The 24,217-nt window shown below is 39.5% G+C and overlaps 1 protein-coding gene across 5 annotated transcripts in view; it reads left to right on the top strand.

Moving 5' to 3' along the window:
• Positions 1-24,217, top strand: part of LOC116591803 — a 229,437-nt gene that overhangs the window by 154,399 nt on the left and 50,821 nt on the right. The window lies entirely within an intron of this gene.

The following is a 24,217-nucleotide window of genomic DNA, read 5'->3' as shown; positions in this document are numbered from 1 at the left end:
AATGTTGATGCACTGTAATTTTTTTTATATAGTATTTCTGTTGGACAGTTGACTCATCTCTAGATTCTTTGTGCTTTATTTAAAAAAATATTATAGTAGAGCGTATATTCACTCATATAACCTTTTACTTCTGTTATATTATTGACATGAGATCCATTTCCAGGAGTGCCATTGGTTACAGGGGTGATGCTGCTAAACATTACCTATTTTTTTTTTAAAGATTTTATTTGTTTATTTGACAGAGATTATAAGTAGGCAGAGAGGCAGACTGGGGGGGGGTGGGGAGGGAAGCAGACTCCCTGCTGAGCAGAGAGCCCGATGTGGGGCTTGATCCAGGACCCTGGGATCATGGCCTGAGCCGAAGGCAGAGGCTTGAACCCACTGAGCCGCCCAGGCGCCCCAATATTACCGATTTTTAAAGGTGTTATCTCAGTTTATGACCCTGCAAGCAGTTTTAATTCAGGCTTACTAGTGTCAAAGGTGGAAGAATCATTTCCCCTTTGTAGGGAAGGAAAGCTTTTCCCTTCTTCCATGCTAGCTTGTCTTTCCTGGCTTCCATTCTGCCTTGTCTAACAATTTAATTATATCCTAAGACAGATTAACAGGAGAAAAACAAATTTTATTTCCTGTGTGTGGAAGTCCCAAAGATGTGGAGAGCTCCTCAGCCGTCAGGCAGTTGAGGCTCAGTCCATTCTTATGAGGTGAGGGGAAAGGGACACAGGTCTGGGAGGGAGGGAAACAAATCCCAAGAAGATGAAAAGAGCGAATGTTTGGTCCAGAAATGTTTGCCAGGCCATGTAGATACGACTTTTCATATAAAAAAGTTATCTTTGATATCAGTTGTCTTCCCGGTACAGGCCGCTCTATCTAAATTCTTCTAGGCAGTTAAGGGAGACGTAAAAGCAAAGCAAAACAAAACAAAACAAAGCCCCTCTTTCCGGGTCTATAGGCCTCGATTGCCTCCAGCTCAAAATAGTGCACGTTAGTGGAGCCCAGGTGGATCCCGCTGCACTTGAGTCTCACGGCTGACCCTCCCCGAGAGCTCTCACAGTCCAGAGGCTGAGCTGGTCGGTGGCTCCATCTCACTGGACCTGTCTGTTGGTCCTGACTGTAGGCCACTGCACTTACACTCCTGTCAGGAAGACAAGTATTTAGTAAGAAGCAGTTTTGTGGAAACAAACAAACAAACAAAAACCACTGTGGTTAATTGGAGGAGACTGTAGTCCCAGGGTCAGAGTTCTGGGAGGAGCCAGTTGGGATCCCTAGATGTCAGGCTTGAAGCATCTTCAGGTAGAGCACGCGGAGGGAGGGGCAGTCTGACAGACTTTCCTGGTCTGCAGCTGAATGTCTCCAGTGGTCTTGCTCAGTGTCCTGCACAGCCAGAGGCATGGAGATGTTCTGCACGTGAACGGTTGTTGTGGTTTCTCTGTAGCTTATACCAAGCTGACCCACTTCAGCTTGCAGGCTTCAGGAAAAGAGCAGTGTTAGTTTTCAGTGATTCCAAGTCAGAAGTGTGAGAGAAAAATTAAAATTGTTAGTTTGGAGAGTTACTGTAGCCAAATATTGGAGGAAATGAGGAGAATTCAGGATCTAGTCCATTTTATAGGTAGCAAACAGAACCTTAAAAACAGTGAACAGTGCTAGAATTTGATACCCACAAAGGTGTATTAGTGACACACAACTTTTCTCTCTGTAATTATTTATTTATTATACTATTATACTCTTTATTTCAGTAAATCTAATTTTTTTTGCATTAAACTTGGCCTGGTTATTTACATAAGTGCAGCAAGAACAGGGATTGACTCTTCTCTTAATCTGCTTTGCTGTATCTTTTTATAAGGAATCTCAGATTAGACTTGTAAAAGCCTCTCAAGGCTAGGAAGCCAGGCCAATGATTTACCTTCAGATTTATATTGTAATACCTATAGATTTGGGTTAATTCCTTTTTCTCTTGAGTTCCCCCAAAATATCCTCAGGTTTTTGTACTGCCAGAAAGTGTGACATTCCTTACTTACCTGGTAAGGCTGCCAGGAACTCTGTAAGCAAGTATCAGTTGGATTTTTCCAGTGGGCTTTATTTAAACCTTCATAAATTCAACCTTATTTTCTTAAATTGTCTGGTCATATCTGAGTCTATTTGTGTCTCTTTGAAATACGACATTCCAGTCAAAGCCTTAGTAACATGACCAGTTTCCAAGTGTGAACTGTTATAAAGAGAACAGATTTTTACTGAACTTATGAAAGTAACTCTATTTGAACTCTGGAGGGATCAAGTAAGGAGCAAAAGATAAGTGTTTTTATCTTCGCAAAAATACATTTTTACAAATTGCTGATAGCTTAAGAGAAAAACAGTTTCCTTAAATCTGGAAAAACAAACCATAAGAGAATGAAGAATATTTCAAACAAAAAGTAATAAAAATTAGAATCATCCTCACCCATTCATTCATTATCATGAAATTCATTCTTGATGTTGACCTTGATCTTTTTATTAGCAGTTTTATGAAACCACTGATTTCTTCATTAGAGTTCTATAAATTCTTAACCAGTTTACTAGTATGATCTTAAAATGATCAGAAACTTGTACACTAGACTACTTGCCAGTCCTTCCTGTGAATCTCTCTGAAGGTGAAATGTATTTGCGAAAGCATCAGAGTAAGACAGTAGCTCTCTGGAAATGACAAAGACTTAAAAAGCCATGGCTAAAGGTCTAACGAGAGTTCATCATAATGATACTGACAAGGAAATTTGGTTATGTCTGTGACATACAACATTTTAAGGTAATAACTAGAACTACAAGTGGTAACATTATATGGACGTATGAGATATTTTAAGAAATTTCATACAGTTTCTAGAACACTTACATCAATAATGCTTACTTACACAATCTAACCTAAGAATCTTTATCACCAACAGCAGACCAAAAGTTTAAGAAAACCTTGTCCTTTTGGAGCTCCTGCGTGGCTCAGTCAGTTAGGTGTCTGCCTTCAGCTTAGGTCATGATCCTAGGGTCCTGATATTGAGTCCTGGATCAGGTTCCCTGCTCAGCAAGGAGCCTGCTTCTCCCTCTGTTCTCCCCCTGCTTGTGCTCTCTTGTGTGCATGCTCTCTCTCTATTAAATAAAGAAAATACTAGAAAAAAAAGAGAGAAAATTTTGTCCTTTTAACAAAGAGATAACCACATTCTGATCTTGCATCAGTACTTTTGATATTAAAATTCATTTTTAATTAAATCCATTCCAGCCTTAGCCCACTTGACCACACATAAAATTTATTTCCCAAGATTCCTTTTCCATAAACCTTCTACAACTTTTATTTTTTTTATCTCCATTCAGATTTTGACTTTAATTTTTCCTCTTTTCTTTCTGAAATATAACCAGCTTTACTTTAGGACAAAATTACCTTCTTTTCCCTCAACAAAATATATCTCCACCCCTTGTACCTTTGCTTGCTAAAAACACACGTCTTACTTTGCTTGCATATAGAGATATTCCCTAGTTATTTCAAGTAGCTTTAGTTATCTATATTAGAATGTCAGACCCTTAAAAAGTTAATTTCCAATGAAAATTAAGCATATAGTTGTATGTTACTGGCAAATTTGAGTACAATTTATAATTTCTACTGGCAAATTTGAGTACAATTTATAATTTCTAGAATTATAAGCTGCCTCGTAATTCAATCTTTCAGTGTGGCAGAAGACATGTTAACAACACCCACATTTATCTTTAGTGTCTCTGTAATAAGCCAAAAAAAATTAAACCTGTGGTCAGTAATGATAATTCAGTATTCTATCTTATTTGGAAGTGATCAAATATTCAGTGAATTTCCATTATTTAAGCTAACTTAGCAAAGCTATTGGTGGAAGTTACCAAAAATTTGGGAAACTATTTTTAAGTAGATATGCCATAAAACATAATTATTGCGGAAAAGTTCACCTAAAAACTCTTGACCCACTTATATCTATTTAATTCACTTGTTTTGAACAACTGTATTTAGATTACTTATGAAAATTTCATGAACTATTAAATCAGTAAGCCATCGTTTTCTGGTTTTTTTTCTTGATGGCAACTTTCAACAGATGTAACGTGAGCTTTTTGACTTTTAGTCACGCTAGGTAGAATAAAAGTATTATACTTAATGCTGATAACTTTAAAGACATGTCTGTATTAACTAAACTCACAAACTAGCTCTTATTTACCAAAAATTATCCTAGATCATGTGACGTAAAAAACATTTGGGTTAGTTTCTATCATATTTTTGAGTTTTAGAATGCTTAATGTGATAAGTTATGTGTCTTTAGGCTAGTTAAATAGAGCTCTTTTTGATTATTTTTACTAACATATAATGTATTATTTGCCCCAGGGGTGCAGGTCTGTGAATCATCAGGTTTATACACTTCACAGCACTCACCATAGCACATACCCTCCAAAATGTCCATAACCCTACCCCCCTCTCCCGACCTCCCCTACCCCCAGCAACCTTCAGTTTGTTTTGTGAGATTAAGAGTCTCTTATGGTTTGTCTCCCTCCCAATCCCATCTTGTTTCATGTTTTCCTTCCCAATGCCCCAAACCCCTCCCCCTGCCCTGCCTTTCAAGTTCCTCATAACAGAGAGATCACATGATAATTGTCTTTCTCTGATTGACTTATTTTGCTCAGCATAATACCCTCTAGTTCCATCCACATGGTTGCAAATGGCAAGATTTCATTTCTTTGGATGGCTGCATAGTATTCCATTGTGTATATATACCACATCTTTTTTATCCATTCATCTGTTGATGGACATCTAGGTTCTTACCATAGTTTGGCTATTGTGGACATTGCTGCTATAAACATTCGGGTGCACGTGCCCCTTTGGATCACTCCATTTGTATCTTTAGGTTAAATACCCAGTAGTGTGATTGCTGGGTCATAGGGTAGCTCTATTTTCAACTTTTTGAGGAAACTCCATGCTGCTTTCCAGCTTTCCAGAGTGGCTGTACCAGCTTGCATTCCCACCAACAGTGTAGGAGGGTTCCCCTTTCTCCAGATCCTCGCCAGCATCTGTCCTTTCTTGACTTGTTAATTTTAGCCATTCTGACTGGTGTGAGGTGGTATCTCATTGTGGTTTTGATTTGTATTTCTCTGATGCCGAGTGATGTGGAGCACTTTTTCACATGTCTGTTGGTCATGTGGATGTCTTCTTTGCAAAAATGTCTGTTCACATCCTCTGCCCATTTCTTGATTGGATTGTTTGTTCTTTGGGTGTTGAGTTTGATAAGTTCTTTATAGATTTTGGATACTAGGCCTTCATCTGATATTGTCATTTGCAAATATCTTCTCCCATTCTGTCAGTTGTCTTTGGTTTTATTGACTGTTTCCTTTGCTGTGCAAAAGCTTTTGATCTTGATGAAGTCCCAATAGTTCATTTTTGCCCTTTCTTCCCTTGCCTTTGGCGATGTTTCTAGGAAGAAGTTGCTGCAGTTGAGGTCGAAGACGTTGCTGCCTGTGTTCTCCTCAAGGATTTTGATGGCTTCCTGTCTCACATTGAGGCCTTTCATCCATTTTGAGTCTATTTTTGTGTTTTGGGTAAGGAAATGGTCCAGTTTCATTTTTTCTGCATGTGGCTATGCAGTTTTCCCAACACTATTTGTTGAAGAGATTTTCTTTTTTCCATTGGACATTTTTTGCTGCGTTGTTGAAGATTAGTTGACCATAGAGTTGAGGGTCTATTTCTGGGCTCTCTATTCTGTTCCATTGATCTATGTGTCTGTTTTTGTGCCAGTACCATGCTGTCTTGATGTTGACAGCTTTGTTATAGAGCTTGAAGTCTGGAATTGTGATGCCACCAACTTTGGCTTTCTTTTTCAATATTTCTCTGGCTATTTGGGGTCTTTTCTGGTTCCATTTAATTTTTAGGATTATTTGTTCCATGTCTTTGAAAAAATTGATGGTATTTTGATAGGGATTGCATTAAATGTGTAGATTGCTTTAGGTAGCATAGACATTTTCACAGTATTTGTTTTTCCAACCCATGAGCATAGGCCATTTTTCCATTTCTTTGTGTCTTCCTCAATTTCTTTCATGAGTGCTTTATAGTTTTCTGAGTACAGATTCTTTGCCTCTTTGTTTAGGTTTATTCCTAGGTATCTTACGGTTTTGGGTACAGTTGTAAATGGGATCGACTCCTTCATTTCTCTTTCTTCTGTCTTGTTGTTGGTGTATAGAAATGCAACTGATTTCTGTGCATTGAATTTATATCCTGACATGGTTACTGAATTCCTGTATGAGTTCTAGTAGTTTTGGAGTGGAGTCTTTTGGGTGTTCCACATAAAGTATCGTATCATCTGTAAAGAGTGATAGTTTGTCTTCTTCTTTGCCAATTCAGATACCTTTAATTTCTTTTTGTTGTCTGATTGCTGAGGCTAGGACTTCTAGTACTATTTTGAATAGCAGTGGTGATAGTGGACATCCCTGCTGTGTTCCTTACTTTAGGAGAAAAGCTAAAATAGAGCTCTTTACAAATTAACTTTGTCAATACCATCTGGTGGTAGAAAAATACCACATCTATATAACATACATTCATAGACATAAGTAAACACACAGACGCAAACCGAGAAATACTGTGGCTTCTGTTCTAAAATTTTAGCTATGCATCAGGTATAACACAAAACTCACTAGTTTATAAATAACCGTGTCTCTGGCAAAGGAGCAAGTTAAGGTTACCCACTTAAATGGTTAAGGCCTTCTAGTAATATTTGTGGAGAAGACTTTTTCAGTTTGTTTTTAAAGATTTATTTATTTATCTTAGAGAGAGAGAGAGAGAGACCCCATGCACGCACATGAGTGCGGATGGTAGAGGCAGAGAGCAGAGGGAGAGAGAATCTCTAGTAGGTTCCCTGGCAAGTGTGGAGCCCATTGTGGGACTTGATCCCACAACCCTGTGATCATAACCCAAGCCAAAATCAAGAGTCAAATATCCAATTGCCCGAGACACCCAGGTGCCTCACTTGGAGAAAGCTTTTACAATTTATATTTGTCCATAAGAAGTAACATTATGGAGGCTGTGAAATAGATTGGGCAAGGGAGCCTTTCTAGAAATTTATATTGTAAAAAGCATGCCCCACACCCGTTTTTCCCCTTCATTTTAGGAGACTGTGGGCTGTGTTTTAGTTATCTGCTGTGGTGTATTCATTTTTAAGGACAATGGTAAGATTTACAAGATTTCAAGGGATGGAGAAAGAATATACATTATGGCCGAGTTTGGGATTTCTTTATCTTTTATCAGAAGCTTAGAGTAATTACTATTTAAGTTTTTACTTTTTCTCACATGTAGGACAATTGTATTCCCAGTGTCTTCATTTTTTGCACCATCTGCTAATGTCTGAAGGCAAATGGGAAAGGAACTGAGTGGGTTTTGAGTTTTAGAGTTAAGCTTTTGGTTCTCTTAAGATCCAAGTTGTAAATCAAGAATTATTGATGATAACCCCTTTTCTTTTGCACTCATGCATGCTATCTCCAAAGCATTGGGTAGCTCCTTCCATTGTAGTAATTCAAGGTTGACTAGCCTTGCTAAGCATGTTATTTTGAATTTGTCTTTTTAAACTAGGGAGAAAGTGCCTTACTAAGGTGGAAACTAAAAGATTTTTGTGTTCTGGAACTTCAGGGTATAGTGAATTATGCCTTTGAGAAGTCTATAAAGTGTTCAACGGAGACCTTCAGATGCTCTCCTTTCTGGGTGCATGATTTAACCTTAAACCAATTCACCTTAGAGAAGAAAGCCTCTACTAATGTTTCTGTTAGCCCCTGAATATCAGCCCCCCGCTGAGACATTTCTTGGCCATTTGCAGGAGGCCGGAGAGAATTTGGGCTATCTGTTTTTTTCTGAATTCCCTTCCTGTTCTCCCACTCCCACCCCAGGTTGCCCTGGCTTGTCTGGTAACTACATATAATTGTGGGTGGGAAGAACACTTCTTAGCAACAGAACAAGGTCCATGTGCGTGGCCATTCACCTTTTTAATTGCTCTTTAAATTTGGTTGGATATCCTGAAAGAGGAGTTAGATGGGCTTTATGATTTAAAAGATGTTCCTATTAATGGGGCATGAATTTTTTTGTGCTTGGGAGGATCTAGGATATATCCACAAAGGCTATTACATAGGAAGTCCTGAAGCTGGCAGAGCCTGATTTTTAGAGCCAAGCAAAGCAAGCCTTAGTGTAGTGTGGGTGCTTCTGCTAAATTCACTTCCTGGCTTCCAGCATTCCCATGAGTAACCTGTGTACTGTGGACCTAGAGATTAGGCTGGAGTGCTGTTTGTAAATCTTGTAGGGAAAGGAAAGCTAAAATAGGCAACGGGGTATTTAAGCGATTTTTCTGAGGAGGGTGGAAGGGTTTGGGAGGTAAAGGAATTGGCTGGGGAGATGGGCTGGATTTTAAGAAAGAGGATTTATGATGCCAATTTTTGTACTTAGTCTAATTTCTGTTCTTTCGTCTTATTAAGGCAGATTTTAACATTAGCCATTATATTCCATTGTGTTCTCTTATTAATTTTGTCTTTTGTAGAATGAGAGCGCTCTAAATTTTTTTTTTCTTTCACATATAGACAGTTCAATATGGCCATCATCTGGTCCTCGATAGGTCAGATCTTACAGTAATCTCAGCAGTGACATAAAGCAACAAGACTTTATGGCGTATCCATGGAAAGCCTCCCAAAAGAGGGTGTAAAATACAGCCCTTACCATATCCAGAGAGTTCTTTCCCAGGCTTTGCCTGGGAAAGGGAAGACCTTCTTTGTCACAGGCAGTAAGAATGGTATAGTGGAAGAAGCAAGACCTGGGAATCCGTGATATGGGGCAGGCACCATTAGAATGGGACTTCTCAACCATAACAGGACAGTGAAGGTTGAGGGGACAAAGGCCCCCTTAGCACCAGCCCCCCGCACGACAAACCCCTACAACCTGGCATGGCCAGACAAAGAGGGTGCTGCTTGTGACTTTGTGTCTTGGAATCCTGGTCCATTTGACTGATCACCAGTTGCAGATCAGTACTTGCACGTATTGGGTGGTGGAGACCAGAGAGAACATTCTCACTGTCACAAAGCCAATGTCTCAGGGCTTAGAAGAAAGGAAAACTTCAACTAGTTTTTACATAGGGCACCCATAGCAAAGTTTATCTAGACAGACCCTGGTCTGGTGAGAACTATCCACTCACCAGTCTGTGAGGCTGGCTTGAACAACAGGCTTATAGGCCCCATGCCTACATTCTGCCCTGTGGTTTTTCTTCTTATAACAAACAATGCAAAAGACAGAGAGAAAAGAAGCCAGTGATCATCTCTAAGAGGAAGGGTGATGATCAAAAGAAAATAAGAGCACTCATAACAAATCATTACTGGAGTTGTTATACCGAAGAAACAGATTCACACAGAGTTAATATTTTCTCCCGCTGATTTGAATTTAGTGGGAAAAAAAGACTATTACCCCTCTCACTTCCACATGACCCTGCAGGCAGAAACCCAGGGGACTGGTGTGGTAAGAATCCTTACATTCTGTGGTATCCTGTCAGCTCCAGCAGCCCCCGAATATTTGTAATGTCCAGCCAGTGGAGAGCCCCACTTTGGGTGCCAAAACTGCAGGGGAGGAAATTTTTTCCTTTTTCCCTTCTAGGTTCTTTGGCTGGTCTAATAATTAAATTCACATAAGGCAGATAAAAACAAATTGAATTTTGTATGTTTAAGAGCCCTAAATATGTAAGAGATTCCCTGGCATTTAGGGAGTTGGGGCTTATATTCTGTTTCTTAGGAGCTAAGGAAAGTTTTTAACATGTAAGATAAAACTTAATAATTTAGATACCCTATGACAATTCTGGCCAATGAAAAATGGCTTTTGAGAACTTGGTGATAGTATTGACATAGATGGTAATTCAGAGACACATCCTTCTGTTTATACCTTAACCAATTGCTAAGTAGTCTAGTTTTCCAGGTAGTTTAAGTGGATTTTGTTGTAGATTTTGATTGATGTTGTTTGTTGATTTTTTCACTAAATAAGTTACGTTGTGGGGGACTCTGATCTCTCCCTGCAATGCTGGTGTCACAACTGAGTGAATTTTTGCTGTAATCTGTACACCATCCATGTACTTAAATCATTCTTGAGTATCTCACTCCTTGAACCTAACTTTCAATTACTGTTACCTTTCTTTTACTGTCTTGAATTGTGGGCATTTCCTAGAGTTCCATCCATTCTCTTTTGTGAGCTCAGCCCTCTTCCATTTAACCTATTTCAGACCCATCTTAAACCACACCTCAAGCCCTGTCTCCCATGAATAGCCAGAGACCCATATTTTCCACTCCCTTCTTGACTCTGTGCTTCTGCGGCAGATTTGCAAGCTTAAGTGCCTGGCCAGCAATGTCAATGAGTAAAAGCAGGCCTCAGGGTAAGAAAAAATATTTTTCTATACTAAGAAAAGCAACAGAGTAAGTGGAGTGATAAATGGCCGTTGACATAGGCTCAAGGTCAGGAAGACAGAGCTGGGGACAACAGGGAGTGGGGAGGGGAGACTGTAGACCCCATGCAGGCCATTTAGCTCTGGCCATTTGATGTTATATGGGAATGTGAGCCCAAGGTTACCAGAGCTCCCAGGTTTTTAAAATTTTTTAATTTTTATTATTATTTTTTTAAGAACAGCTGTAAATGAGGATTTACTCATTAAACAGTCTGAATATTAAAAGATGGGTTGAATTTTTTAAAACACATATTTAAAAAAAAATATGTCTATGGACCAAGTTCAGTATATAGGCTCCTAGTTTATAGGCTTTTCTTGTAAAGGCAGTTTGTGTTCTGGGTTATTGTCAAGTACTCCCCTGCCCATCTCCCATTCTTCCCTTCTGTTTCTGTTCATCTAATGAGAGAACCGTCCACCCAGTTATTTAAGTGAGGAACTTCCAAATCGTCACTGACACCTTCTTACCTCATTGCTTCTTTATTTTGGAGAGAAGAGGTCTGGGTCAAGGGAAAAGCTTTTTATGAATAAAGGGAGATTTGGACTTGTTAATAGGCAAAAGGGACAAAGCCAAACAGAGAGAGTAACGGACAGAGCCTGGGACGTCCACTTGGGGGTGGATCCAGCTGCAGGACCTTCTTGATCTACTGATCTACCCTTCATTACTTCTATTTCCCAATGATCTTATTTTAACCAAAACCAAGTATTTTCTCTTTATTTGGTGTGCGGATACCATATTTCCTTGAAATTTCTTTTTTTCTTTTCTTTTTTTTTTAGATTTTATTTATTTATTTGTCTGAGAGAGAGCAAGAGAGCGAGAGGGAGCACAGGCAGACAGAGTGGCAGACAGAGTCAGAGGGAGAAGCAGGCTCTCTGTGGAGCAAGGAGCCCGATGTGGGACTCGATCCCAGGACGCTGCGATCATGACCTGAGCCGAAGGCAGCTGCTTAACCAACTGAGCCACCCAGGCGTCCCTCCTTGAAATTTCTTGAGGAAATTTATTATCCTTTTAGAAACAGGTTCTTTGTTTTTTCATTTTAACTCTTTTTTTCTTTGACATTCTTGAATTCAATGTTTCTTTCCATGTTGCTGATTTTTCTGGGGTGGATAGTGATTGTGTAAGGGAGGTAAAACTTCACCTTCTTAGGGTCTCTGACTGGGTCTGAGAATTAAGTTGACATGTGACACATTAGAAAAGCATTTTTTTGAACATGTACATGGGAGTTTTAGCAGGAAAATGAAGACCTGAAAAAACCATTGAGGCCCAAGTGTTTCTATATTAGGTTGAACAAAGAGTAATGATCGTGGAAAAGAAGCTAAAATATATGGGGAGGCTAAAGTAAGATAATAGATTTTATTTTTAAAAGATTTGTTTGTATATGTTCTTCTCAGCCTTGACTGCCTGTCTCTGATGATCAGAATGTCCTTTTCCTCCAGGTACAGGAATGGGAGTTTTCATAGGGGAGTTTTATCTCCTGTTCTCAGGAAGTAAAGGGGAGATCAGTGCATCTTTCTTGTACTTGTGGTTTTTTTTAAAAATAAACTCAGTATACCAAATTGGCATGTTTTGGGGTATCATATTCTAATCTCCTTTGGCTGTTTATCATAGATTTATTTGTAGTATATGATAGAGCCAAAAGATTGAATTCAGCATTTGTCATGGAGGTTCTGCTGACCTGGTTGTGCATGTGGGCTCTGATTTACAGGAGCCATGATGGGTGGGCCAGCCATGTTGGTAGGGTGAATTTTCCAGAAGATGTGTGGGTTACTTGTCTTCTCAGTGCGGGTAAGCTTCGTTATTAGTTACGTGAGACATTGTCTAGCTTCTCTGGGGTTTAGACTCTAGCTGTGTGATCTACCCTTCATTACATTTATTTTCCAAAGGCCCAAAGGATCACTCTGTGGGTGTTTCTCAGTGGTTTTAATCCAGGGGCTAATACCACGGAGTATGGTCTCACAGAGAAGGGACTGACGCAGGTGTCACATTCATTAATGACCTGCCTCACTATCCATGGTGTATTTCTGCTGAAACGTGTTAGGTTTTCCTAGAGTCTGCTGGGAACTTTTATTTGGAGGTCCATCTTCTAATTTCTAAGGGATCTTTCAGTTCTGTTGAATTCCATTTTCATTCCGCTTCAGTATGCTTTTTATTTCTTAGAGTTTGTCACTATGATCTGCTAGTGCCACCTGTACTGGGATTTCCTGTAATTGCTGTGCATTTATTTATTTGTTTTTTTAATATTTCTTACAAAATTGGAGATTTTATAGGTCAAAAGATAAATTTGTGAGTTATTAGCAGTTTTGAACCAGAATTGTTCTCTTTTTATACAGTTTTACCTTTCTGTTTCTGCTTATGCTATTTCCCCTCAGTCCCTTTTCTGTGGACAGACATCAAATGTAGTATGCCTTTACTTGTGATATGTTTATGGCATTGCTCCTAAGATTCTTGGGCTTGGAAGGTTTTTTCCCCATTGTTCTGCCTGGGAAGTACTGTTAGGGAAACTTAGAGCTCAGTAGCTTGACCTCAAGTGTAGGTACATAACTGGGATCCAGTACCATTTAGTGGCCATGTCACCTTGTAGAATTACATCTTTCGCTTCCCTGACCTCCTGCGAATTGTGGACAATACTAGCATCTGCCCCTTAATGGTGCTGTGAATAGTTAGATGGGATAGACATGTTCCAACACCTGCGACATGGTAAGTTCTGAAATACTTAGCTGAATTTAAAAGGTTGGCTGAATAAATTCTGTTGTGGTTTGGCCTTCTCTGTTTTGCACAGTTTCCTTTCTGCTCTCCTGCCCCCTCCCCAGACCCCAAGTTAGAACTCCTGTTCCCCTGTTCTTGCCACAGCATTTTGTTATAGTCAGCAGGGAGTGGTCTTCTAGTACACCAGTGATACTCTTGTTTTCCTAGGTAAACTGAGTTAAATGAAGGTATTTCTTTCTTTGTATGACCACAACCTTTAAAACTCATGGCAGGATTCTCATTTTGCCCAGCGTATCCATCAAGACTCTCTAGAGAAACAAAATCAGTGGGAATACACACGTATGCGTCTTATACATATACATAAATATATTTCCCCCCCAGTTCGATTGGGAAATAATTGACATACATCACTGTATAAGTTTAAGGCACACAGCATGGTGATTTATTCACATATCTTGTAAAATGATTGCCATAACAGGTTAGCTAGTGCCCATTTTCACATGTAGGTAGCAGTAAAAAGAAGAGAAAGATGAAAAGAAAAATATTTTCCTCATGATGAGAACTCTTAGGGTTTACTCTTTGAACAACTTCCCCGTATATCATACAGAGGTGTTACCTGTAGTTATGTTGTACGTTTCATCCCTAGTACTTGATGTATCTTAAAACTGGAAGGCTGAAAGATTGTGCCTTTTGAGCACTTCCTTCGAATTCCCCCTCCTCCCACCCTCTACCTCTGATAACTGTAAGTCTGATTTCTTTTTCTGTGAACTTTGTTTTGTTTTGGTGTAGATCTCACCTATAAGCGAGATCATATAGTATTTGTCTTTGTCTTTCTCTGACTTCCTTCGCTTAGCATAATGCCTTCAAGGTCTATCCATGTGATCGCATAGGATAGGATTTTTTCTTTTTTATGGCTAGTAATCCGTTGTGTATACACACAGAAGTAGCTCATGGATTTGTGGGCCTGCAAGTCTAAAATCTGTAGGGCAGACCAGCAGGCCGAACACTCGGGCAGAAGTTAATGCTGACAGTTTGAGGAATTCCTTCTTCTTTAGGAAACTTCAGTCTTTGGGATTAACACCTTCAGCTAATTAGATGAGGCCTTCCCACATTATCAAGGGTAATCTCTTTTCATAAAGTCAGCTGATTGTAGCTGTTAATCGATCTACAAAATACCTTCACAGCAACCCCTAAATTAGTGTTTGATTAACTGAGCACTATCTAGCCAAGTTAATATATGAAACTCACACCTGATGTAAGCTTAACCAGTACAGAAAAACACCGCATGATTGGTTAAGCATTCTATCAGTAGAGTTGAGGCCACCTGTGCTGATGTCATCAAATATCCAACTGAATATTTATGCTTCAGGTTCTTAGCAATTCTGTGTTTAGTGGTGGTGGAGCATGTATGGTGATGGTGAGGTCTGTGCATGTTTATCCAAATTATCGGAGAAGGCTGTTCTCTCCCATTTTGAGCAGCTATAAATATGACATTTATGATTTGAGCCTGTTTCCTTCATGCTTATTTTTAGTGAAAAGATCTGTATATTGGCTGAATTTCAAAAGAACCTGGTTGTTTAGAATTCAGGCCAAATGCACAGTTGTTACTGTAGAGGGGAAAGCAAACATTGCCTTCTGATTATTCAGTGTTCTCTAAAGGAAAGAATGACAAATTCATGTAGCAAAATTATGGCTTAATAAATTCAGTGCCTTGTAGACTGGTATACTTAGGGCATACCCTTGAGGATGAAAGCGAATGCTTTCCCTGGCCTACTGCTTGTGTGCACCCTGGCACTTCGTTTTGTCTCTTACCCTGCATAATTGCCTCTTACATAAGGAAAGATTGTTACCTCTGCTTAAAATAGAAATCTCCTCTATGGGCTGTGGAATTGCTCTTTTTAAAATAACGCCATTAGGAAGCAAACAAAATGAATTAGAGGTGAATCAGGTAGAACCGTCACTCTCTGTCTCTCTGCTACGTAAGGATTTGTTTTGAAGATTTTGTGCATATTCCTACCCATATGAGGTATGGACCATAAGAGTCCGAGTTCTGAACACTATTCACAACATTTGAAATAAAAAAAATACATTATGTCTTTGATGACAAATTTAAATATGTAGCCTCTGATTTTTTTCCACATTGTTAAAGCATGCTAATCTTACAGTGTAAATAAAGTTAACTTAGGGAACCTCCTGGCCAGGTCAGCTTAGCAAAAGGTGGGTGACACCAGTGTTGATCACTATTAGAGGTTTAATGCTACAGCTCTGAGCAGTTGTGTTCATACAGATGTTTCGTTTCTAATCTCATAATGTTGACTTGAAAAGTTACTTATTTTTGTAGAAAGTTACACTGTCATAATACATATTTTTAAATGAATCAGTAGTCTAATGGGTATGAGTCTAAGAGAAGCGATCTCCACCCTGGTAGCTGACTGACAGAATAACGGTGTTTTTGGTCTTTTCTTTAATTGTATAGGTTTTTTGTTTTTTTTTTTTTTAAACCACAGTGTGGATGATACCTTCTCAAATGTTTTAATTACTTTGGGAAATAAGTATCCTCTTCTTTAGGTAACAATGAGATGTACAATTTTTTCTTTTGTTTAATGTTTGCCATGGGCTCAATTATTGTGTTCAAAGCTATAGAGAATTGTATTATTATCTCTTGGAGGACTTAATAGTCTATGTCTTGGAAACATCCACGATACTGAGCATAAAACTGTAGAAGGATGGGGTGCCTGGGTGGCTTAGTGGGTTAAGCCTCTGCCTTCAGCTCAGGTCATGATCTCAGGGTCCTGGGATCGAGCCCCCCATCGGGCTCTCTGCTCAATGTGAGGCTGCTTCTCCCCTGCCTCTCTGCCTGCCTTTCTGCCTACTTGAGATCTTTCTCTCTGTTAAATAAATAAAAAAAAAATCTCAACCCCCCCCCCCCAAAACCCAAACCCTGTAGGAGGCTTCTAATGACTATTAAGTGGTTTTGACCCAGCCTATGGTGAGCTTGTAATCTAATTCGTTAAAATTTTATATTTTAAAATCTTGTTGTACAAGTATTTAGGGAGATTGTCCCCTTGAATTTTTCCACATTCGTGCATTTAGCATCAGAGTTCACTGATTCTGCTGCAAACAAAACCACATTTTATTTTCCTGTTCCATTGGAATTTGGATTGTTTGCACTTTTCTGAGGTTAGGAACAATTGTGTTTGTCTCTGGGTGACAGTTCTCCTGGTGACCATGAACTCAGGAATGGATTGTTGGCCAGTGAGATATACCCATGCTTGACTGTTTTCCAAAGTGACTGTACCAAAGTGCAGCTCCCACCTGAGACTCTGAATGTTTGCCCTGTTCCACATCTGTGCTGCACACTTGACATTGTCTCACTTGTTAAAAGCAGTCGAGTTGATGGGTGTGTAAATGTGCTTTTTATTTGTTTCCCTAATTACTAAAGAAACCATTGTTTTATGTACATAAGGACCTTCTATATTTTCTTTTATAACTTCTGCCCATTTTTCTCTTGGATCATCTTTCTTAGAAATTCATAAAAGATATATTCCAGATACTTACTGTTTTGTGGATTATATGCTTTCTTGTTTGTGGTTTTGCCTTTTTTATGATGATTTTTAATGAACAGAAAATTTTTTTATTTTAGTGTAGAATGAATTTATTTTTCTTTATGTTTTTTTTCTTTTTTATGTTGCTAACCTATTCTGAAGCCATAAAATATTCTTTTATTAAAAAAAAGTTTTTTAATCCTGCCTTTTATATGCAAGTCTTTAGTTAAATTAGAATTGATTTTTCAATAAAGAGTGGAACAGAGATTCAATTTAATTTTCCCCCCACATGAATAAACACATGTGCAAGCACCATTATTAAATAATTCCACCTTTCTGTATTAATCTACAATTCCTGCTGTGTTGGAATTGATAGTTGGTAGAGCAGGTGCCTCCCTATCATCTTCTTCTTGTACAATATCTTGATTTTTCTTGAGCCATTGAGTTTCATGTAAACTTTATATATAATCACCTTGTCTTGTGTCTTGAAAAGCCCTGTGGTTGTAAATGTAAATGTGTGTGCATGTGTGTATGTATAAGCACATACACATGTGTATCCCCCACCTCTGTCACTCTGAGTGTGTGTCAGAGTAGTCCCCACTGGCAATGAACACATCTCGCACTTGGATTTTGATTTCTAAATACCACTTTCTAATTAAAGGACTCAGGACTCCTTGGCTCATTTCAGGGAAAGAAGGTACAAAATGAGACTGAAACATCTGTTTTCAAAAAGTAAGAAGTGCTCAGAGAATGATAGGGTCATATGAAAATGACCTAGAAGCCATCTTGAAGGGATTTCCACTGGCCAGATCTGGGACAGGTTGGGTTACAAAATGGATAATGGTAGTAGTGTATAATAAGAAAGAATAACAGTGCAGGCATACCTCGTTTCCTTGTTCTTTATTCTATTGCTGTTCACAGATCCTGTGTTTTTTTATAAATTGAAGGTTTGTGGCAGCCCTGTTTGAGCAAGGTTTTGGCGCCATTTTTCCAACTGCATTGGTTCATTTCATGTCTCTCTGTCACATATTGGAAATTTTCACAATATTTTAAGCTTTTTTTTTTTTTTTTTGAAGATTTTATTTATTTATTTAACAGAGAGAGATCACAAGCAGGCAGAGAGGCAGGCAGAGAGAGAGGAGGAAGCAGACTCCCGGCTGAGCAAAGAGCCCGACGCAGGGCTCGATCCCAGGACCCTGGGATCATGACCTGAGCCGAAGGCAGCGGCTTAACCCACTGAGCCACCCAGGCGCCCCAAGCTTTTTTTTTTTTATTATTATATTTGAATGGTGATCTGTGATCGGTGACAATTATAACTGGTGTAGTTGTTTTGGGCCTCAAAAATCATGCCCATATAAGATGGTTAACTTAACTGACAAATGTTGTATGTGTTCTGACTTCTCCACTGACCAGCCCAGACCCATCACTTTCCTTCTCCTTGGGCCTCCCTATTCCTGCAGACACAATACTTTGACATTAGATTAATTAATTTCCTTGCAATGGCGTCTAAGTGTTTGAGTGAAAGGAAGAGTGGCATGTCTCTCACTTTAAATAAAAAGCTGGAAATGATTATGTTTAGAGGGGAAGGCATGTTGAAAGCCAAGATATGCCAAAAGCTAGGCCTTTTGTGCCAAAAAGCCAAGTAGTGACTGCAAAGGAAAAGTTCTTGAAGGAAATTAAAAGTGCTGCTCCAGGGGACACATGAATGATAAGAAAATGAAACAGCCTTATTGCTGACTTGGAGAAACTTCTGGTGGTCTGCAGAGAAGATCAAACCAGCCACATTCCCTTAAGCCAAAATAATCCAGAGCGAGGCCCTAACTCTCTTTAGTGCTGTGAAGACTGAGACAGGTGGGGAGGCTGCAGGAGAGAAGTCTGAAGCTCGCAGAGGCTGGGCCATGAGGTTTAAGGAAAGAAGCCGTCTCCGTAACATCAGAGTGCCAGGTGAGGCAGCAGGTGCTGACGGAGAAGCTGCAGCAGGTTCTGCAGCAGGTCCAGTGAAGATCATTCATGAAGGTGGCTGCACTAAGCAAGAGGCTTTCAGTGTGAATGAAACAGCCTTCCATTGGAAGGAGATGCCATGCGGGACGTTCCTAGCTAGAGAGGAGTCAACGCCTGGCTTCAAAGCCTCAAAGGGCAGGTTGACTTTCTTGTTAGGGGCTAAGGTAGCTGGTGACTTTCAGTGGAAGCCAGTGCTCACTGGCCATTCTGAAAATCCTAGAGCCCTTTAGAATGATACTAATTCTATTCTGCCTGTGCTCTCTGAATGGGTTAAGAAAGCCTAGATGACAGCACATCTGTTTACAACATGGTTTATAGAGTTTTTAAGCCCACTATTGAAAACTGCTCAGAAAAATGTTTCCTTTCAAAATACAACTACTCTTTGCCAGTGCACCTGGTCACCCAAGAGCTCCACGGAGATGGACAAGGTTAATGTTTTCATGCCTGCTAACACAACATCTACTGTGCAGCCCATGGATCAAGGAGTCATTTGAACTTTCAAGTCTTACTATTTAAGAAATGTATTCAGAAGGGCTCAGATAGTGAGTCCTCTGATGCATTGGGTAGGGTAAATTGAAAACCTTCTAGAAAGGGTTTACGATTCTAGATGCCATTAAGAACATTCATAATTCATGGGAAGAGGTAAAATTACCAACATTAATTAGCAGGAGTTTTGAAGAAGTTCTTTCCAGCCGGTCAGGGATGACTTTGAGGGGTTCGAGACTTGAGTCAAGGACATAATTGCAAATATGACGGAAATAGCGAGAGAACTGGGAAGTGGAGTCTGAAGACGGGACTGACTTGCTGCGATCTCCTGATGAAACTTTGGCTGATGAGGAGCTGCTGCTTGTGGACGAGCAAAGAAAGTGGTTTCTTGAGAAGAAATCTCCTTCCGATGAAGATGCTGGGCAGACTGTTGAAATGGCAGCAAACCATTTAGAGTATTACATCAATTTTGTTGATAAAGCCGTGCAGGATCTGAGAAGATTGACTCCAGTTTTAGAAGACGTTCTGCCACAGGGGAGATGCTGTCCAACAGCTTCACGTGCTCCTGAGGAGTTACTGGTGAGAGGATGAGTCCATCGAGGCAGCAAACCTCATTGTCTTATTTTACGAAACTGCCACAGCCACCCTAAGCTTCAGCCGCCCCCACCCTGCTCAGTCAGCTGCCACCAACATCCAGACAAGACCTTCATCAGCAAAAAGATTACGACTCACAGAAAACTCAAATGATGGTTAACATTTTTCAATCAAGTACTTTTAAACTTATGTATATTGGTTTTTAGACATAATGCTATTGCCCACTTAGTGGACTATTGTACTGTAAACATGATATTTTTTTTGCTGGGAAACCCGTAAAACCAGTGAGTTTATTGGAATACTCACTTTCTTGGGGTCATGTGGAACTGAGCCCACAGTTTCTCCAAGGTGTGCCTGTGTCTGCCATCACCTATTGAATATATATATTCAAAAGCATGATATCTTTGATTTGAGTTCAACACCACAGAATTCATTCCAGCCTTTCTTTTTTTCTTCCTTTGTTTTGTTTGTAGCCTCAGAGTTTATAGCCAAGACAGTGGTCTCCAAAGAGGCTAGGTTCCTTCTCCCCCATGTTCTCTTGAGTGGTGTTATGTTGTGCATTTATAATGCAGTCCATTTGTCACTGATTGTGTTTTCATTTTGAATTGCCCCACATACTGGTTGATTTTAGTTATTTACTTTTTTTGATTTTGTGAAGAATTACCATGTTTATGTATGTCAAAACTAGACAAGGAGTTATATTTGAGATCCGTCTTCTCTCTATTCCTTGTATTCCATTTCCAACCCCCATTTCCTAGCCTAATGGCTTTGTAATATCTGTAGAATAAAATTCCAACTTAGGGAACACCTGGGTGGCTCAGTTGGTTAAGCATCTACCTTCAGCTCAGGTCATGATCCCAGCATCCTGGGATCGAGTCCCACATCAGGCTCCTTGCTTGGCAGGGAGCCTGTTTCTCCCTCTGCCTCTGCTGCCACTCTATCTGCCTATGCTCGCTCTTGCTCCTCTCTCTCCGACAAATAAAAAAATAAAATCTTTAAAAAAAAATTCCAATTTAGTATAACTGACAGGTTCTTCTGCCATCTCAGTCTTGGCTTGTCCTTGCCCCCCATGTTCTGGCTGCTGCAAATTTCTTGGTACTCCTCAGATAGGACTGGTTCATTCCTGCCCTTGCACATTCTCTCTCTCTGCCTACAAAGATGCTCTTCTCTTCTTAGCTTGCTCATCTTTAGTCATTCAAAATCCATTTTAGCTCTTGCCTGTTATGTATAGGAAGACTTCCTTTACTTACCCCATCTCCCCACTCCTTCTCCATAATAATTCTCTCTCGTTAATTTCTAGCTCCATAGCGCTTGTGAATATTGTATACTGTTAAGACATTTAACTTAAATTATCGATGCCTAGACTTGTCAGCTTCTTTATAACTGTGAGCTCCTTAAAGACAGGAACTTTATCTTTGTGTTTTCAGCATCCAGGTCAGTTTCTTACACATTTCAGTTATGCAGTAAATGCAGTATAGTGAGTGGATTTCACTTTTTTCTTTTTTTTTTTTAATTCCTTTGCTCTTTATTTCATTCATGGTATAAGCAGCTGTAGAGAATGTGAATCCTTAGGTTATGCCTTTGATCTTTTTGTTCATGGCATTGTTGTATTCTCTGACTCTCCCAGTATATTTGGGCATAACCCTGGTAGTTCAATGTCTTCCTCTGATCCCTGGGATGTTGCATATCTAATTAAATTTTAGACATGGTACGGATGTTTAAGATGAGGTCAAGATATAGAAACTGAAGTATGCAAATGTAGAAAGTCAAGACTATTTTGTCTGTCAGGTTTGCTTCCTCAACTTGAAAAGCTGGAAGAAATTGTACTGGAAACAAATCTGTTCAACAGTGTTTTAAGAACCCTAGTTAGCTTTTAAAATGTCATTATTTTTGTCCAAAGGGCACATTCAGTGACCTTCCAAACTGTGTTTCTAAGCTGCTCCTGTGAGTTTTATTCTGTGTATAGATTATCCAGCAGATAATATGGAAATGTGGGGCTTATTTCCACCAGTTTCCTCATCCACCATCTGTTACTTTCCTTCCTCCCTCTGGATTGCATTCCCTTCCCGCCACTCCTCTGGGTTCTGTCTCATCACAGCTCTTTCTCCACAGCCCCCCACCTGGAACTCCGAGCAAAGGTTTGGTTGCCGGGCAGACATCATGCTAGATAAGGGAGGGCTTCAGGATCCTCCCTTGTGGGGGTTCAAGATTTGCTGCTGCTCAGAGCAGTTGATGTCCAGGGAGCCTGGACTTTGAGAAAGCATCCACTTGTACTACTGACCTGTATTTTTTATTTATAAAACAAAAATCAAAAACTAAAATATTTTACTTTTTTATTTAAGTGTAACACATATGAAGATAAGTAGATCGGAATCTTCCCAAATTGAGCATGATCATGAAACCACCACTCAAATCAAGGAGTGCAGTATTACTAACGCACCAAAATTCCCTGTTCCACCCCTTTCTGGTATCTTCTTAGACCAAAATTCCCTGTTCCACCCCTTTCTGGTATCTTCTTAGCCCTCTTCCCACCTCAAAGGTAACTATTATCCTGACTTATATAGGTTTACCTATTTTTGAACTTCCTAAAATGGATCATACAGTGTATTCTCTCTGTGTCTGGCTTTTTTGTCTCAACATTATGTCTGTGAGATTCATCTGTGATGTTGTATTAATTATGATTCATTTATATTTATTACCATATAGCAGACAAATTACAGCGTGTGGGCTGGCTGCTTTTTTGGGTAAATTAAGTCTTATTGGCACACAGCCAAACCCATTCAATTACGTATTCATCTATGTAAATGTACCCCAAATGCAGAATTGTGTAGTTGCAATAGGGCTCAGTAGCTATATGGTCTGAAAAACAAAAAATATTTACTGTTTGGCCTTTGCAGAAAAAGCTCAGTGACCCTTGCTTTATAATATTTCATTGTATGAATACTTGACAATTTGTTTGTCACTGAGTTTTGGCTATTAAGGTTAATGCTTGACTATTTCTGTGTGTGTCTTTGGGGCTACGAATGTGCATTCCTGGTAAGTATCCTGCTGGGAGTGGAACTGCTGGGCTACATTGTAAGTTTATGTTCTGTTTTATCTCGTTCTGCTCAACTGTTTTCTAGTTCACACCCCCACCAGCGGTGTGTGAGAGCTGAATTGTTGTTCGTCCTAAGACCTAGTATTGTCAGATTTTCAGTTTTAGCCATCTTAATCAGTATGTACTTCTATTTCATTGTAGCTTTATTTTGTAGTAAATGGTAAGGAATGAGGGCGAGTACCTTGTTGTATGCTTATTGACCATTGGGGTATCTTGTTTAACTGGTCTTTTTATTGTTTTATCAGAGTTCTTCATATATTCTGAGTGAGTCCTTTGATGGATGTATGTACTGCAAATATCTTCTTCCATTCTGAGACTTGCAGCATTATTCTTTCAGTGGTGTTTTTATTTCTGTGAACCTGAAGGTGATCAGAATAGGCCACCCAAAATATGCCACTTGGCACGAGGATTATTTTGAGTGAAGGAAACTGAGAAATGGCAGATGCAGGGAGAGTTCTCTTTCCTCCCTTCCTTCCTGCCTGAAAATTGGGGCATAAATTTCCATTTGTAAGGTCACATCCCATCTCTATACCAGGAAGAGAAGAACCATTCTTCTCACTGGAGAAACTTGGGTCCACAGAATCTTACTAAGTGGTTCTATCTGCCACTTCGTTCCTGGTCCTCTTGCCACAGTTTGTCATCCGTAGGCACTCCGATCTCCTTTTCCTGTCTATAGTCACTTCTGCACAATTTATTGCCCCTTATTAAGATGGTATTTAAGCCTCTGGGTCAAACTGTTTCTCTTGTTTTTTTACTTGTTTACTGGACATCCCCATGGGTGTAAAAATATTAACATCAATAAAGAAACATATACCTTTTCTTCTGTTAATTTGTCCTTGTCAGTTTAATTAGCAGTCCCCTAGAAACTGAACGTGAGACGGTAGAGAAAAAGGTCTTTTCTTCCCTACAAGCTAACGAATGCCCACAACATTGGTGAACCTTACATACACCGAGGAAGGTGAAATTAGACGTGGTATTTGTAGATATGTGGACAATACCTACTCCCTGCCTTCTCAGGGCACACCATCCCCAGGAAATATCATAGCAGAGAGTGATTTTTATGTTTTTAAGTCCTTTTTAATTAACAGTGTGATTCGCTATATTGTTATTTGTCCTGAAGTCCAAATAGGGACAAAGTTCTCATCTTTCACTTTCAAATACTCAAAACCTTTCCAGGATCTTGGGGTTCCTAGTTCTGTGGGTGTGTTTCTTTAGTGTTCATGGTATTCTGAATATTCAAAGTTTTAATAAACATGCTGTCAGAAATTTGATCCAATATATGTATGTATTCTGAGACCTATTCCCTCATATCCCTGAGTTT

This window comes from Mustela erminea, chromosome 5 (genome assembly GCF_009829155.1).
Source record: "Mustela erminea isolate mMusErm1 chromosome 5, mMusErm1.Pri, whole genome shotgun sequence".
NCBI classification, from domain to species: domain Eukaryota; kingdom Metazoa; phylum Chordata; class Mammalia; order Carnivora; family Mustelidae; genus Mustela; species Mustela erminea.
Note: the sequence above shows the minus strand (reverse complement) of the source record. Positions and strands in the feature narration are given on the sequence as shown.